At 33.7% G+C, this 18,798-nt stretch overlaps 1 long non-coding RNA gene across 1 annotated transcript; it reads left to right on the top strand.

Annotated features, from left to right (window-relative positions):
• The first annotated feature begins 2,128 nt into the window (after positions 1-2,128).
• On the top strand, positions 2,129-2,727 carry LOC129746833 (uncharacterized). The gene is made up of 3 exons (XR_008737383.1): positions 2,129-2,253; positions 2,361-2,532; positions 2,595-2,727. It is a non-coding gene; the product is annotated as an uncharacterized LOC129746833 (long non-coding RNA).
• The last annotated feature ends 16,071 nt before the right edge of the window (positions 2,728-18,798 follow it).

Below are 18,798 nucleotides of genomic sequence, written 5' to 3'. Positions count from 1 at the left end.
ATGCATGCTTAGAAAATAATCTAAAAATTTTTTGAAACACTTGGCATAGCAGCTGAATTGCAGGATCTTTTTGAAGTATATTGATTTGAAAAAAAAAACTACCAAAATTTGTTGATGCAAATTTGAGTAGAAATTAGTTCAATTAAGTTGTCAGAAAATAAAAGGATTTTAATTAGAATAATTGAATGATATTTAAATAATTGATGGTGGAAGATAACATTTGAAATATCAAGTGGATTCGATATTGATATCGACTTTTTTTTTGTCAGAAAGCTTAATAATCACAGCGTGGTAATTTAATTGGCTAAAAATTATTTTTAAAAACTTTCATAATATTTTAACAGTTTTATTCCAAAATAATCAAACGTATAGACATCAAAAACACTTTTGGCCAACTTTTTGTTCTATATACTCCTATGTGCGGCGACAAAAACAGCTGAAGCAAAAAAAAAACACTAAGAATTTCCAGGCTTAAAATTTTCACTTACAGCAAGTTTTTGAAATTTCTTATTGTTGCTAAAAATTTTAATTTTTTTTTTATGTAATTATTTCCTAAATTTTCAACTGAACTCAATGATTTAGAATCATTTGGGTGTTATTAAATTCGGGATAGATTGATGTTCATACTGAGTATAGAGCTTTTAAAGTTAAATTTTGTTTTGAGGAACTTCCATGTAGATTAAGAGGACAATCTTACCCTGAGGAAAAAATCTCGTATGATATTCATAAGATCGGTCTTATGAAACGATTTTCTATCATTTTTTTATGATTTCATAAGATTGCTTATGACACTCATAAGATGAGTATCGTTTTCCATAAGTTCCTTATTGTCATTCCATAAGCGATCTTATGAAACTCATAAGACATGTCATTGTGAAAAAAAACCGCATGTGCTAAAGCAAGATGGCTACCGAAAGAGATTTGCTGGCGGATCTGTCGATTGCTAATGCAGTTTTGAACACGTTTAAAGGTGGTAAATTGTTTTCAATTGTTATAATAATTCAAAAGTGTTTATTTACAGATTGCGGAATAGGAACGGCTCAACTTATTTTGTTCAGTGAGGAACAAATAAAAAAGGCGTTATCTCGAGTGGACGTAAACTGGCGGTACGACCATATATGGGAAATAATTTTAGATTGGCGTAAGCGGAATGTAAGTAAAAATATATATAATGAGAATTTGCAACAATATTATGACACAAATTTATTCTTATAGGGTCTGGAAAATGCACAAGAAGTGCTGAGTGGAAACTGTCCGGAAGATTCTCCGGAACTGGCAGCTGCTGGAAGCTGGAAGCAATCGCAGCAACCATCAACAGTAAGGAAAACATTGTTTACGTTTTTCACAGTTGAAATTGTATATTTTTATACTCCTCACAGAACGACATACCGGCCACGGAAGAGCAGCAACCTGTTCCTCTTCCCGTCCAGGGTTCCCGTGAGGATTCCCGTATGAAAATACCACCAAACCCCTGTGGTGAACGAATTTTAGAAGTGCCGCACGACCAAGTTGGCGAATGTTACACTCCGGATTTGGAATCCATACAGAAGCCCAGGGAAAAACCACTTGTTGAGCAACTGCAAGACCAAGTTTGCGAACCTCGTCCTTCGGTTTCGCTGTCCCATCAGGAGTCAAGTGATGAGCCGTTCACAGTGGACACCTTTAGAACGCTATTGCTACAAACGACACCAGGCGAAGATCTTCGCATACATGCTGAAGACTTTGACCTCGACACAGGCAGCCAGAAACTGGTTGCAGACGTGATTGCAAGGTACCACATAGCCAAAAAAAGAAGCGGTTCCCGTGGTTTCTATGAGGAGTACGTAAACGTCATCACGAAGGTGTTCCCAAGGGAAAAGAAGGTATTATTTTGTGATAATATCACTGTTACTATGATTGTGATTTTTTTCTTTGTTTTAGGAACCATATTATAAAAGATCAGATAAGGGTAATCCTAAAGGCTTACTCTTCAGCAGGATAAATTATTTGAAACAATCTGGAACGCGTATGCAGAGGGCAGCAGCAGAGCACCGACTTATGCGTGAAGGTCATGAAAGTTCAAGTGTAAACCCGCTTCCTGACGAAGCATGTCGTGCTTTATCATGGCTGGAGATGAATGATGGAACGTGGCTCACAGTGTTAAATCAGTGGGAAGCATCATTCACTGCCAGACAGGTAGCTCAGAAGCATCCGCACCCTTCACAAACGATTCAAAAATTCCCGCATTTGAGAGATGAACACGGATATCAATTAGTATGTATTATTTATCTTTATTTTGTTTTATTTTGATTCATTCTTATTTTAACTACATAAGTTATAACATTTATTTTTAATACGAACTAAATTAATACAAATTTCAGATTGATATTGATTACCGTTTACTGCGGACTGATTTCTCAACTGACGCGAACGAGGTTGCTCGAAACTGGGAAGCATTAGTGCAACCTTTTTGCAAATACATTTCAAAGAACGCTAAGGATCCTTCAACCAAAGGTCTTCTCGAGGCAATTACAAACAGTGATTTGTCAATAGGTAATTAATGATTATTTTCAGTTTAGGAAAGTACAATTAAAATAATGCTTATTTTTTAACAGATGCCCGAATTCCAGCAATCCTTCTTGCGCTAAACACTGTTTTAATCCCAGTGAAAGTTGCACCTGGATTCAAACCAACAATCGCTACGGCGCAAGCAGACACTGTATTTTTCGCGACAGATAGAGACGAAGCTCGGACAATCTATGATCAGGAGATCGTGGATTACGAGCAGAACGGAAACCCTGTTCCTCCAAAGCTCGTTATTTTTTCCGGAGATTTTTCGTTCCCGAACCATGGATGCATGGTTATCTACAAAAATATCGAATATAAATTTAAATCTATATCAAGAGGAGTTGACGTTTTCCACAAACTGTGTACTGTACTAAAGATACCTGTATCAAAGGTATCGAAACTAGTTTGGATTTTCGTTGGTCTTCATTTGTACGGTGTCAGCAATAACTCGTACAAAACCATCGAAAAATTGCACGAGTTCCTGAACGCAGCAAAATGTACATCGACTGTCCCATAAAAAACTGCAGGGAGAAATTTTCAGCTGGAGTCAGCCTAGTTAATCATATATCTAAATATCATAAGACTCCAACTAATTTTAATTTAAAATATACCTACCCCAAATGCCCTCAAATTTTTAGCAATTTTTATAATTTTAAGAAGCATACATTAAATCATAATTTTAATGTAGCAGAACCCGAAAATCAAATCAGTAACAATGAAAAGGAAGTAATACCAGTTAAAGTACAAAAGTTAGATGATGATATAACCAACGATTTTCCAATCGTGCCAAGTACATCAGTATGCAATAACCAACAAAAACTAGCATTAGAATTTACTTTATGTTTACACAAGAAAAATAATTTCACAAGAAATGATGTACAAGAGGTACAAGAAGCTACTGAAAAGTTTACCACAGAACTATTAAATTCTATCGAGGCTCTTAATGTAAGAAGCTGCGATTCAAACTCACAGAAAAAAATGGAAATATTATTGGAATCAAGCAAAACTGCTTTTAAAGACATAAACACAGAGCATAAGTTTCTCCGTAAATTAAAAAACATTGAACTTTTTGATTCACCGATTATTTATAGCTTGGAAAATGGGACACCAGTCATTAACAGTAATATTGCCAGTAAAGGCAGCGAGGGTTGTAGAAAAAGTTGTTTGGTACTGAATCCTATACAATTTCAATTGAAACAATTTTTCGAAACCGGAGATAATTTGGAAAAGGTAGTAGACCGAATATATAGGCTGGAACATTCAGATGGTTTGAATAATTTCATTAATGGTCGAGTTTGGAAGAATATTAAAACCAAATATGAAACCGACGAATCAACAAAATATATTATCCCGCTGTGGATATATGCTGATGAGTTTGAGATAAACGATTCACAAGGACCACACAACAAAGTCGACTCGGTGTGCGGAATATACTTTCACTGTCCTTGTCTTCCAGACAATATGAGATCTAAGTTAAGTAATATTCTAGTTGCAGGGGTAGTAAGGAAAGTCGCCATTCAACAAGCGGGAATAGATGCTTTTATTAAAGAGTTAGTTATACCCTTTCAAAAATTAGAAGAAGAAGGTCTAATAGTACAGTTTAAGGGAGAAGATGTTAAAATCAGATTTATTTTAAGTTTGTTCCAAGGGGATAACTTGGGGGTACATTCCCTATTATCTTTATCAAAGGGATTTAATGCTACGTATTACTGTCGGTTCTGTCGACGGCACAAATCACAACTTCAAACTGATTGTACAGTTTGCACCGATTCTCTTCGCAGTATAGACAATTATAATCAAAATTTATTAGTGAACGATCATTCACTAACAGGCTTGGCGGGACCATCAGTGTTCAATAGACTTCCCTCATTCCATGTCGTTCAAAACTGGAGCGTAGATGCCATGCATGATCTGTTCAGCAATGGTGTGTGTAAGTATGGATTTATAGAGGCCTTGAATTATTTTGTGTACGACAAAAAATTTCTAACACTTGCTAGTTTAAATACTCGTAAAAATATTATTGGTCAAGCATCATTAGACGCTGGCCTTCGAAGGATGCCAGATGTTGAGTCTAGTTACGATAGCAAAACTAAAAGTAAAACTATAAAAATGAGAATGAATGCTGATGAGATGAAGGCCTTCTGCCATAATTTTACATTTATAGTTGGTCCATATATTCCTTCCGAGGATCCCGTCTGGATATATTGCCAGATTTTAATTGAAATGGTTGATCAGATTCTTGCAAAAAAAATTTCAATACAAGATATAACAAAACTATCACAAATTATCACTAAACATCATTCCCTTTACCTGTCTGTATTCAAAACATCTTTGAAACCCAAGCACCATTTCTTATTGCATTACCCCAAAGTTATTTTAGACTGTGGTCCAATAAACCAGATGATGTGCTTCCGTAATGAGGCGAGGCATCAACCATTTAAAGAATATGCACATGTAATAACGTCAAGAACCAATATTGCGTTTACATTGTGCATGAAGTCCTGTCTCCAGTTTAGTTATGACATTTATAATAACACTTTTCAAGCAGCGTCTCCTCAAGGCAATTTCAAAAAAAGTACTATTTGTAGTAGACCGTATTATAAACTGATAATAGATCTACCTTTTGATATTCATGCGTCCGTCGAATTTACTGGAACTTTATTCCTTAATGGATACCAATATTCTTCTGGGTATTTTGTTACTCAAACTACTGAAAATGGTAAACAATTATTCGAAATTGAAGAATTTCTTAAGCACAACGATCTTATTCAAGCCATAGTTAGACAATGGAAAATAGGATCAATTGTACATCATTATCTTGCCACAGAAGCTGTAGAAAGACAAAATAACATGTATGTAATTCACATTGACACTATAGATGGTCCGCCCTTCAGAGTACACGAGATTAGCAATAAGTTTTTGTATAGAAATAAATGTGTTTTCAATCATTAGATAAGATTAGCAATAAGATTTTGTATAGAAATAAAAAATGTATTTTTTATGAATACAAAGTTTTTATTTAGGATTATATTTTGAAAACGTGGCTCTCTGTTTTCATTCCCACGGTCGCCGAAAAATATTTGTTACTTTTTTCTATGTTCAGCTTTATTAACAATCTGTGCATTGAAAACAGTTTGAAGTATTTTTAAACGGCTGTGAAAATGTGAAGAGAGAGCTGACGAAAAGAATAACCTTAGTGGCGGGTTGAATTCCAAATAATAATTCATAAGTAGGGGAAAACTGTACAAGACGCACCAGTTAAGCATAATCGCTATTTACGGCGAAACTCATCATCTATGAACCAAATTGAAAGTTCACGACGATTCAGAGATCACATTTACATCTTATCAAAAAGAAATAATATGTTAAAAACACGATTTTGGTTATATTTTTGTGAAAATCTTAAACAGCCAGAAAACAAGCCGCGGGGTAGAACGCCAAAACTAGTGGACAGAACGCACCATACCGGATGGGTGGTGAGAAATGGAACAATGATTATACGGAATATAGTAATTGAAACATCATTTTTTTTATTACATATTCATCGTATTTTTTCAAACTAACCATAATTTGGCAAAAAATCCTTTTTTATTGCTTAATTTAACGAAAATTTTGCTTTTCAAAATTCACTTTCTTATATCCTTGTAGGTAAAACGCCTTCAGGTAGGCAAAGAAATTCAATTTCTTCACTGATATCGCGGCAAACATGGCGGCAGATAGTTTTTTCGAGTCAAATATTTTTGCACCTTTTTTACTCAAACAAGGACGAAATTTGTTATAAATATGCATTCTTATCGTAATTTGGGAGTCAGCAAACAAAAAGAAAGACATTTTGTTTTGACATTTAATTTTTCTCAAAAGTTAACAGCATTCAAAATTTGAGCCTAAAACACGTGGTTTTGCTGGCATTCTGCCCCAATTTTGATAGGATTAATTTTAGTTAAAATTTGCGGAAAGTTAGTGAAATATAATAAAATATTAATTGTCATCCGAAAGTGCGTACGAGTGTTATAACGAAAAGCTGCAGTTGGATCAGTTAGCGCAGACTGGTTTACCATAAAACCTTATATGTTCATCATCAAAAATAACAAGTTTTTGGCAGAATCCATTAATCCTTCTGTTTCTAAGCATTAAAGTCGTTTTTGTTAAATTTTCATCAAAAAAATGATGATAAAGCTCGTTTGCTACAATAAAAATGAAGAAAAACACCATTCGGAGCCAAAGGTTAGCGTATTTTTGAGAAAGAATGGCATGGGCCATTTTACCTCGCAGGTGCGTCTTGTACAGTTCTCCCCTATGTCTTATGAAATTCATAACATGTTTCAGTCGTTTTCATAAGATTATCTTATGAAAAATCATAAGACCATCTTATGGAAAATCATAAGACCATCTTATGAAAAATCATAAGACCATCTTATGGAAAATCATAAGACCATCTTATGAAAATCGTGAGAACGCTACTGACATCATTTCATAAGACCGTCATATGAAAGCCAAAAAGCGTCTTATGAATTTCAATGTTTTTTCTTATGTCGAAATTTCATAAGATTTTCTAATGAACCTCATACGATGTATTTCCTCAGTGTAATAACCATCTAAACTGTCATTAGCTACAATAACAATATTTAATCAAAAAAAAAAAAAATGTCAATAACAAATAATGTTCAACCAGCTTTCATTTTTGTTCTTAGCGTATGTAGTGTAGAGGAGGTAAGGGCATAATGGCCACCATAAGAAGGATGCTAATTTAATCATAGAAACAACTACAATTTGTGAGTTAGGGGAACTGGGGGTAAAACGCTCACGTTAAGAAGATTCGTTTATTACTCGTAAATGAAGAAGGCAATCCAGTAAATTCGACAATAGGTTTGAAAAGAGGACTATTCTTCACCAGAAATGTACAAACAGGAACATAGATACCAATTATACACGTCTTAATCCTAGAATTTTGAAAGGTTTTTTAAAGGATGATTTCCATTTTGTTTGGGGCAAAATGCGCATATGTGTTTAACCAAACGCGCAGCTGAACGTTCAATAAGTGTTAATTGATTCAAGTGCTTTCGAAAGTGTTTATTAGATAAAAACATTTCTATTTTATTTCACAGATGAAAAAATGCATTGCTACGCGCAGTGCTTCCAGATACACTGACATTCTTGTGAATAGTTGATAAAATCTTATTAAAGTTTAGGAATTTTTAATATAAATGTTTATTTTCAAGTTGAGATTTACAATTTAACATTTTTATGTCTTTGTCTTCTGCCTAGACATGTTTATTAAAAATCGTTTAAAATAACAGAAAAACAATTAATAAGGAAATTTTTCGTTGTGTGATGATTGTCGATTCTAATTCTTTTTTGTTTATTTATAGAGGATTTTAACCATCTCGTTCATTCTTCCTCTTAAAAAAGTGTGTATATTTCGTCTTATATCTACAGTTTATCCAACAATTTTGTACTTTTCAGGAATAGTTTGTTCTCGTTTGTAATGTTTAAAGCTGCCGATGAGTCGTAACCGATTCCGCTGCTCTGCCGTTCCGTTGCGTACAACCTGCACTCTCCGATTATATGCGAAACTGTGAGTGGTACATTGCACGTGTTGCCTGTGACTATTCCTTTTGTGAAGAACTCCAGGTGGTGATGATTGTCAAGATCAATGTTCATCATTGGAACAGATGCCAGGTAATTTTTTGCTGATAGATACCGTAATTCCTTACGAAAAAAGTTGAAAAATTGTAAGAAAAGCCTCTTGAAAATTTGTTTTCGTTTTCCGTCCAACTTACGTAAGAAGGTCCACAAATGCTTTTCAACGCATAAAAGTGTAAACTGAACAGACTGGCGTTTTCAGAAATTTGAAAAAAATGTTTGTTTCCTAAGATGCTGATGGTGGTGCATTTTGCCTGCCTCTCTCTTTTTTAGACACTAAAAAAGTCTTTTAACTTTTTACTTTTTACTTTAGTGTCTAAAAAAGTCTTTTTACTTACTAGCTTAATCTTGAAAACTTCAAAAATGTATATAAATTTATTTTTCTGTCAAAAGCTAAAAAATCAGTTACTGTAGGGGCATAATGAGAACCCCCACTGGGGCAGTATAAGCACGATTAATCAGGGCACGATGAGCATTTTCTGCTGTAGAATCAAGCAGTGAATTCACTTAACCGATAGGCCAAATCGTAAAATGAAACAAGTCAAGATGTAGCTGTCTAATTCAGTTGACTTTATCGAGATGAATTCGCTGCTTGATTCTACGGCAGAAAATGCTCATCGTGCCCCGATCTATGGCGCTCTATACGCCCTGGATCAACAAGATAAAGTAAAAACGAGTTTTAAAAATTGATTATAGCGAAACATAAAAAATTTAATGATGAAGAAAGTTGAGGAACAATGTGTACATCATGTCACAGTGAGTATTTCATAGATCGAGGTGATTTAACGATCATAAAAGCTAATTTTGCGGTGCTCAAATATTATAATATTTTCGTCATTTGAGAACCTAGTTGAATTTTTTTAAAAATATTTTCGTTAATATTTCTTTTTTTTTGTATTCAAGATGATAAAAAGATTTCTTTTTTGCTGAAAAATTAATACTATAGGAACAGCAAAACATTTTCTCATAAAAGCTTATTTGAGATAATTCGTACTTTCTTCGAAAAATGGAGTGCTCCGGGTACTCGTTATGCCCTTATCTCCCTTAAGTATATCACTTTTACTTAAAGCGTTAACATTATTTGTGAGGAATTTTATAAACATCCAATTTATGGATAGATTCACTTTTGATTAAATTGATTAAAAGCCTTTATAATTAACGATCTAGATTTTTTTTCCAAATATTTGGGTATTATTGAAATAAAAAAAACAGGCAATTTAGAACAAACTTTTCAATCATTTAAATATTTGCCGTATTTTAAACATTCTTCACATTTTTTCAAAAATCAACATAAAAAATTCTATCTTCACCCTTTAATGCATGGTGTTATTTTAAAGCAACACTTATAAAAATAAAAATTTCTCGAAAACGAATAAAAATTTTGAGTTATGTATTTGCAATATAAAATTTATGGATTAAAAAAATTCATCCCATGGTACTTTCATCACGATATTTTAATGTATGCGCGAGCTATAAAAAAAAGGATTTTTTTGGAAAATCACTATTATTTCTTGTAATTTGTAAATTCAAAAAAAAAATTTAATCTCAATAAATCACAAACATTTTTGCACCAAGAGAACAATGTTTGGAAGAAAATAACAAAGTCATTTCAAAATGAATCAACAATTTCAAAAATTTCTTTTTCAAATTTGATGGGCCATATCTCTCATAAAACTCAAAACAATGGCATCAAACCTTTTTAGTTGTGTTATTCAAATAAAAATGTAATTTTATCACTGACTTAATAATAAAAGATTTCATTTTAAAAAAGTCACGTATTGAAAAATTAATAAAAAGTAATTTATTTGATGAACTTTATCCATTCCACCATGGTGAGTTTCTTTATAATATTTCCGAACCAGTATCAGTCTTCGATTTGAAATTTTAATATGTGTAAGCTTTTCTAACTGATTCAACCGAGTTTTAATGGTTTTATTTTAGAAGTTAATTTATTTTAAAATATTTCTCTACTGAAGTTAAAGTCCTAAAACCAGCATATATTATCCAATTGATAATTTTCAAATTATTTTCATCATAAAACTATTCTCTTAGATTGATTGCGAGTTTCTTTAAATGATTGAGTAATGAAGAAGTTTTTAATCTAATCTTCTTCCAGTTTGTACAACAAGGAAATTGAAGTCATTAAGATTTTCAATTCTTGTGTTGTTTCTTGAGGAGTTTCATGGTTTCTCTGTAAATTCGAGATCTTTGTTTAAGGAACTGAACAATTGTTAAGGTATCAAACTGAAATAAACATTTGAAATATCAATAATATATTTTACAATTCCTTCTTTGGCTGTGATTGTAACTTTTAATCTATTTGAATTTCATTTCTAATTTGTTCCTCAAATCTTGATATAAAATTGAAAAGTGAAACTGAAATTTGGATATGACTCATTTTTGATATCAAAAGAATTTAACTCTAGATCTTTCACACTGTATCTTCATGGAAGGAGAATTCGGTTCTTCACTAATATTCTTTAAATTTCGGATTCTTAGTCTTAATTCTAAATGTTGAGGATTTTTTTATTATCTGACAATTTGCGCCGGGAGTCTTTATATCTTCCCCAAAATAGAATATTTAGTTTGTGTTTTTGTATGTCAATTCTATACAAAATTTGTTAACTCGTTCGCTCTGCAAGATTCCGCTTGAAGGGCGAACCACGCTTGGCCTACACTCAGAAAAAATCTATTATGTATGCCATAAGATTCTCTTATGAACTGGCGCTATAAGAAAAATTAATGAAATTCATAAGATTATCTCCCACAGACACGAATGCCATATAAATGGTAAAATGATTTAAATAAAAATAAAGATAATAATAACAATAATAAGATTATCTTATGACTGAAATCAACTTCTAGATGAACATCTTTTTATAGATGAATTTTTGTTTTTTATAAGATAATGTTATGATTTTGTCAAAACAGTTGAAATTTCATAAGATTGTTTTCAAAAGCAGGAAATGTCATTTAAATATGGATTTTTTTTCCCGAGACATTGATAATTTTAGTCCCATATCTTGAATATAATCACTTTTTAATAATTTTTTTTTACAATCGTGACCATTATGAGAAATTTTATTCCGGTTGAATTGTCAAAAAATCAAAGTAAAAAACGACTATTTGTTCGCTATCCTTGTATTGGGACTTGAAATTCTCTCACAGAATCAGCAGACACGTCATTTGTTGGGTGATGTACGGAAAAACTTTGGGAAAACCCGCTACCGGTTTTGGTCTACCGGTCCTACGCCTTTGATCAGCCAGTAAGCTAAAGTGCGGACACAAATTTCGAAAAGTCAAAATCTATGAGTATTTAAAACATATTTTAAAAATTCACAAAAATTATAGAATTTTCTAAATAAACTTACCAATGTCGCGAAAAATATAAAAATGAAAGAAATTCATAGGATTCATGTGAAAACTTATTTAAGACTAAAAAATGAGGTTCATTAGACGTGTCTTATAAAATTCAGAATAGATTTCTTCAGAGTGTTTTATTGTGTGGTGGTCGATGCAACTCTATCTGTATCTACCATTTCATAGTAGTTGGCCCGTGCCGATAAAAAATTTGGTGTGTGATGATAATGTGTTTAATAAATTCTACCCGCTCATTTTCACTATCTTTCATTTTTTCTAACTCTCTATTTGTCTATAAAATTTCATAATTTTAAGATGTTTTTACTGAAAAGGACGCCACTATTCATTGATAAGGACGATAAGTTTAAATACAAACATAAATTACGATAATTAATCTCTTCATAAAATCTATGCAGTATTTCCAAGAATTTTTGAGTTAAAACTGAATAACTCTGAGAAGTGACTTTCAAATTAAAAGATGAAGATATTTGCCAGCAATGATGTGAATAAATTTGAAATCAATATCTTCAATATTACTGAAGATATATATCAAAAACAAACATTTTTTCTTTTAACCCAAAGTCACTCTACACAACGGCATATGAAGCATATGAAAGAAGCAAGATATTGGAAAACATGAAATTTTGAGGAGTACTTTATGTTTGATGTAGGAATTATGAAACCTCGTGTTCTCATATTTAAAATACTGATAGACACATTCAAATGATTTTAAAATGGTATAAATTAACTTATGATAATCAAATAGGCAGTTTTCATTAATATGGTCGTACGTCCGAGAGAATTTTAAGCTTCAACTTTACTTTAAACATTGCACTAAACGATGCTTTATAACCCTTACTATTTAATAGTCATATTTTGCGCAGAACCGATGATTTTAAATCTATTTTTTTATAATCTTAAACTAAGAGACTGAAGAGTTTCCCATATCAGTAAAGATCTGAACATTGAATGGTTCTTTTTTCAATCAGAAAAAAAATGGTTTCCAGTTAGTTCAGTTTGGGGCAAATAGACTCTGACCCAGAAAGAAGGTTTAGCTTAAAAAAATTAAACAGATCAACTTAATTATTCAACAATTAACAACGGAAATAGTCATGGTCATAGTTATATAATTCAAAAAATTTTAAACATACAAAGTATTCAAAAAGAAAATAATTCCAGACAAATCTGGGCTATTTTATCTAAAAACCCGGCAAAATCCAGGCAAATTTGGTCATACCACAAAAATTACTGTGTTGATTATGAAGGAAAAAAAACTAGATTTTTTTTATTTTCATCAAATTTCATCAGTAGATTTTTATCGTTTTTTATGCTTCTAGAAAATCTTTCAAGATTTTTTTTTTTTTATGAAACATGCTCGAAAAATTTTGTTTTGGAATAATAAATAGAAAAAGAAATCACACCATTTGTTTTTTTACTTAAAAATAAAATGAATTTTTCCGAAATTTTAATTTTAATATTCGGGCAAACCCGGCTAAAAGCAGGTCATTTTTAAGCTTAACCTCAAATAAGCTTAGAAAGGGGAAGGATTGACCCGTGTTCTACCGATGTAGAACAGGAATGTACTTTGGCTCGTGTCCAGATGGCAAGCTCCAGATGTGGTTCGAAAAACAACGTGGAATCAGATGAGAGAGGAAATGGGCTCGATTTATTAATGAGTGTAGGGCTAATGTTGATTCAATTATATTGAAATAACAATGTTCAAACATGCATGGCCAATGAATATTCATTTATGCTGTTTTGGGTTTGTAGGAAAACAAATGTGACGATAACACTAGTTTACAAAATTTTCAAAAAATCGTGAACTTGATTAGCTGACCAACATTTTTAATGTAAAATCGGGCGCTGAATCCGAAAATGAAATTCAAAAAAATCTCAGTAGAACCGTTTTTGAGTTATGCTCCAAATATGAAATTTCGAAAAAATTAAAAAAGGTCTTGTACTTAGATTAAAATATCTCGGACGGCATACCAGTAATTTGAAATCCCTCTTTTGCATATTGAAGATGAATATGTTTTCTATCGATCATCTGAACATTGTTTTTGTTTTTGACCAACAGTATTGCTAATATTAGTGACTTTATGAGAAAAAAAAATAATAAAAAACGCATTTTTTTAGAGAAAATTTTGTTTCAACGAAAGTTTTAGACTCGATGGTAACATTTAAAAAATCAGATTTTCTTTTGCGCTTAAATGCCAATTTAAAACAAAGATTTCAAGTGGTTATTTATCACAATCGGTTGAAAATTGAAGAAGTTATGGCTACTTTACCATAACTGAGATTTTTGGAGTTTTTAATAATTTAACGAACCGCAGAACACTTATCATAGTATAGGAAGAATGAAACATGATAAATCTCACTCGCTTCAAGTCAAAATTATTTATTAGCTTACCAGAAGGTCACCTGCCAAGTTTCAGGAAGATCTGACCATAGGGAGGGGTTGCTTAAGTCTCAAACGTGAATATCATTTTGAGGTATTTTGCCCGGAAGGAACGAAAAATACTGGTTTTTCATCAATAACTTTTTTCATCACTAGCTGATTGTTTTTTATGGTTGATTTTCTTAAAGCCTAAGTTTCGACAAATATTTCACCCGAAGACTGTAACTCGATTGGATTTGAAACAGAAAAGTTATTGCGGTTCAAAGGCCGCAAATTTTGTCCAACTCGCAATGAGTACTTTTTACCCATTGCGTTTAATACGACAATTTTCGACCAAAATACAATCTTTGAACCGCAATAACTTTTCTGTTTCAAATCCAATCGAGTTACAGTCTTCGAGTAAAATATTTGTCGCAACTTAGGCTTTAAGAAAATCAACCATAAAAAACAATCAGCTAGTGATGAAAAAAGATATTGATGAAAAACCAGTATTTTTCGTTTCTTCCGGGCAAAATACCTCAAAATTTAATTCACATTCGAGACTTAAGCAACCCCTCCCTATGGTCAGATCTTCCTGAAACTTGGCATGTGACCTTCTGGTAAGCTAATAAATAATTTTGACTTGGAGAGAGTGAGATTTATCATGTTTCATTCTTCCTATACTATGATAAGTGTACTGCGGTTCGTTAAATTATTAAAAACTCCAAAAATTTCAGTTATGGTAAAGTAGCCATAACTTCTTCAATTTTCAACCGATTTTGATAAATAACCACTTGAAATCTTTGTTTTAAATTGACATTTAAGCGCAAAAGAAAATCAGATTTTTTTAATGTTACCATCGAGTCTAAAACTTTCGTTGAAACAAAATTTTCTCTAAAAAAATGCGTTTTTTATTATTTTTTTTCTCATAAAGTCACTAATATCAACAATACTGTTGGTCAAACGCAAAAACAATGTTCAGATGATCGATAGAAAACATATTCACCTTCAATATGCAAAAGAGGGATTTCAAATTACTGTTATGCCGTCCGAGATATTTTAATCTAAGCACAAGAACTTTTTTAATTTTTTCGAAATTTCATATTTGGAGCATAACTCAAAAACGGTTCTACTGAGATTTTTTTGAATTTCATTTTCGGATTCAGCGCCCGATTTCACATTGGAAATGACCTTCAGTTTACTGAGTTCAAAAATGCTGTAAACTAGTGTAATCTTCGGTTGATAAATGTGGGATATGGACTGGAGATTGTCAACGTTTTTTCCGATGCGTCACCATCGATTAAAGAGAAATAAATGGTTTGTTTGTGCTGATTGCATCACATTTTTGGTGAATGCTGAAATTCTTGGAAAGTCAATGACCATCTTGAAATGGAAAGATAAAAGTTCACGAACAGTTCGATAACGCAACGGGAATACCTGTGCATGCAAATCGATTGACCGATAAAGATTCGGGTAATCAGATTTATGCAAATATCTCCTGTGTATCCTTTCTTTATGTTTGATATATGCATAACTGGTATCTTTAGTAAACATGGGTTTTGATAAGATTAAAACTGGAATTTCCTTTGCAACATTGAACATAAATTCCAAATTTTAACTCCCAGTGTTCGAGTTTTGAAACCTTGAAATGTCGTAATCTGCTTCCGTGGGCCCCAAACACAGTTATTTGGTGGTTTGGTCTGAGTCTTGACAACCCAATTGAGGACAAAGGGCTTGAATGATGCGTACTCTTCTCTTTACATGGCAACCGTCAAAAATTTGTTCATTTTTTGATTTTCGAACCTAAAAACCAAAACTTTTTTAGAAATTTGTCTTATACATAGATGGGTTAAGACGACACGCTCATCAAACCTTGCGTCCACGATTTATCGACGGAAGGCTTTTAAGATAGCTAATGTCCGACCTTTTTTTTAAACGGATCAATTATCTTGGGGCATTTTATAATCCGTTGCTTTCACAAAACTTTTGGTTTTGTTACATTTTACTTAATGTTTCAAAAGTGCAATTGATTTTCAACTATCACACAACATTAAAAATTCGTGTCAGAAAATTAACTCCTCATGTAATTAATGAAATCAAAATGGCCTGGCGTTTAGTGTAGGATGTAAAGACTCCATCATCGGCATCTTCATCGCCGTCAATCTTGACAATGTCTCATTACACACGTCAACTTGCACCTCAGCACCACCTTCAATGGCCATTCACTGACCATGCAGCATGCATCGACTTGCTCGGTCCAAACTGGACGACAGGTTCCTCTTGCTTTGACGTGTCTGGAATTCAATTTACGATAGCATCAATCAAGATCAGGTTGCACGCCTTATGATGAAGGGTCGTGGAACTTATTTTCATCCTTTAAAAAAAAAAATGTAACAAAAGTTTGAAAAAATTGTAAATTTTTTTAATAGTTTTAAATTTAAGAAATCACGTTTACTTGATTTTTTTTAGATTATACCCAAAACTATTACATTTATAGTTGGATTTTTTACCAAAACGTTCAGAAATTTCCTTCGCAGGATTCCTGCGGGTCTTCCTTCGTTTTTCGACCTTCGAGGTCCAAACAATTGAACCGTATCGAACGGATGAGATGCACTTGTGTGAGAACGATCGCAATTTTAACCGATCTTCGATGGTTTTACGTTTTCCTTCGCGCCGTTCTCCAAAACAACAACAACAAAATCCAAGCATTCACGTGATTGCTCATGGAAACAGTTTTTATTTGCTCAATTATCGAAACCGATTCCCAGGCCCCGGAACAAACCGTATAGAGCTGCAACAGGTCGCAGACGAAGACGATTCCTTCTTCCAGTTTCCTGTTCAGTTCATCGTTGCCCTCAACAATCCTCGATCGAAACTTTGCCAACGGCCAAACTCGAGCGCGGCCAAAAACGTGGCGTGCCAAGAATTCAAAGCATCGGATAATTGAGCAGAAACTTAATAAATTAAGCGTAATTATGCGATGATTGAGTTATTTTGATCGTTCTTCCGATCGCGGCCGATCGAATCGGGAGAGAAAGAGATTCCGCGCGGTCGTGGCGAGAGAAATTGAGCGGGAAATGGGCAAGATCGTGAGGATCGTTCTTTGCCTTTTAAAGGCCGCCCGCAAGTTTAAAGATCTTGATTTTCACTCACCTTACCACCATCCCGGTTTTGCCCTTTCTTGGTGGTTGGCGGGGTATTGCATCTCGCTAGGGACCATTCTGGGCAAGATCGATGCATCTGGTGCAGCGCTCAGGTCGGGAAATGTATAATGGCAAAATGGATCGAATTTATTTATCGAGCATGACTTTGACCAATAAAACATCTTTTAGCATACGGCCGAATGACGCACCACCAGGTGGATTGCAAACGGAAATTGTGCGCAATTGATGGCGTTGGCCTATGGCCGTTTGGTCGTCGTCGGTGACTTATGTCGGTTAGAATCGCCAGGGTTTAGATACCTGAATTGCTGCACCACCATCGACGCTAGAGAATCAACTGAGCTTTGAAAGGAAAAATAACTCAAATACCGCAATTAGTGTGAGTCTTTAATAAATAATTAAATATTAAAGAATTTTTATAAGAGATTCGAGAAGTTCAAAGGGTAAAGTGTAACAAACTCGACGATCTTACCGAAAGCTCCAAGGCAGCAGGTCTCAAAATCAATTTGGAAAAGACCTAGTCGATGGAAATCAACACAGTAAATCCTCCCAACTTCGTGGTAGCTGGGTAACAAGTTGAGAAAGTGAAGTGCTACCAGTATCTTGGTAGCCAGATAACGCCTGATGGTGGTACCAAGAAAAACATCGAGTCTCAGAAACATCGCCGGTGTCATTAAAAAACGCTAGAAATCGAGATTCGAGAATGTAAGTGTAGATGGACTGTGCACACGCTGCGAAGACATGAGAACGAGATGAGAACCCAGAAACTCGTGGCGGCGAAGCCTAGCCGCCGAAATCCGAACTGTCGACGAGAATCTTGACTCGGACCAAGAAAAGACGGCTTCGGGTCGTCAACAGTGGAGGTCTTTTACCACGGCCCTATGCGCCGGAGAATCGACGTGGGACCATTTTGTAAGTAATTCAGTAGTGTACATATAAGATGGAAGTATTTGATGAATAAACAATATGCCTTCCAAGGTAGAAAGAACATTTTATTCCTTTTTATGGAGAGAAAAAGAAATAATTAGCGTTCCTGATTCAACATAAGGAAAGCTATTGTTTAAAATTATTGATGTTTTAAAAAATAACGCTTTCAACGTCAAATTATATATCTAATATTTAAGCGTTAGTTTTCTCAAGAAGAGCTATGAACACTACTCATCAGCTTCTGCACAGTGCTTTCTCCAACCGTTTTTACCGCTTCAGGCCAATCTTTCTCAAATTTTACAACACTGTCCGCTGGTTTCATGGGTTTCTTAAGATTTAACTTCGTCAAACCCATAAAGTTCGATTGGACGAATTTCTGCACAATTGGTGAGTTCATGTCTTTCGGTAAACATGTAACCTTGTTGACTTTATACCATCTCAACGCATCCTTAGAGTAACAGCACGAATCGAGATAAGATCAAAATATTGTAGGATTGTTATGCAGTTTGATTATGGACAGCATTTTTTTTTTCTAAACATTCTAGCACTTAAATGTCGCCATACATTTCACCTGTGCTTTGAATGGACAAGACATTTTACCGAATTCACAAATGATTTGCCACACCTTAACCTTTTTTACAAATTTTTCAGTGTAAATGGCTTTCACTGATGCAGGAACATTCTTTCTCTTCCAATGAGGTTAAAACTTTGGTTCAGGCAGAATTTTTCGATGCGTCTGAATTCCATTTCTTTGGCACGCATAACAATAGTCGGTGAGATACC

The sequence above is a fragment of the Uranotaenia lowii genome, chromosome 2, assembly GCF_029784155.1.
Source record: "Uranotaenia lowii strain MFRU-FL chromosome 2, ASM2978415v1, whole genome shotgun sequence".
NCBI classification, from domain to species: domain Eukaryota; kingdom Metazoa; phylum Arthropoda; class Insecta; order Diptera; family Culicidae; genus Uranotaenia; species Uranotaenia lowii.
Note: the sequence above shows the minus strand (reverse complement) of the source record. Positions and strands in the feature narration are given on the sequence as shown.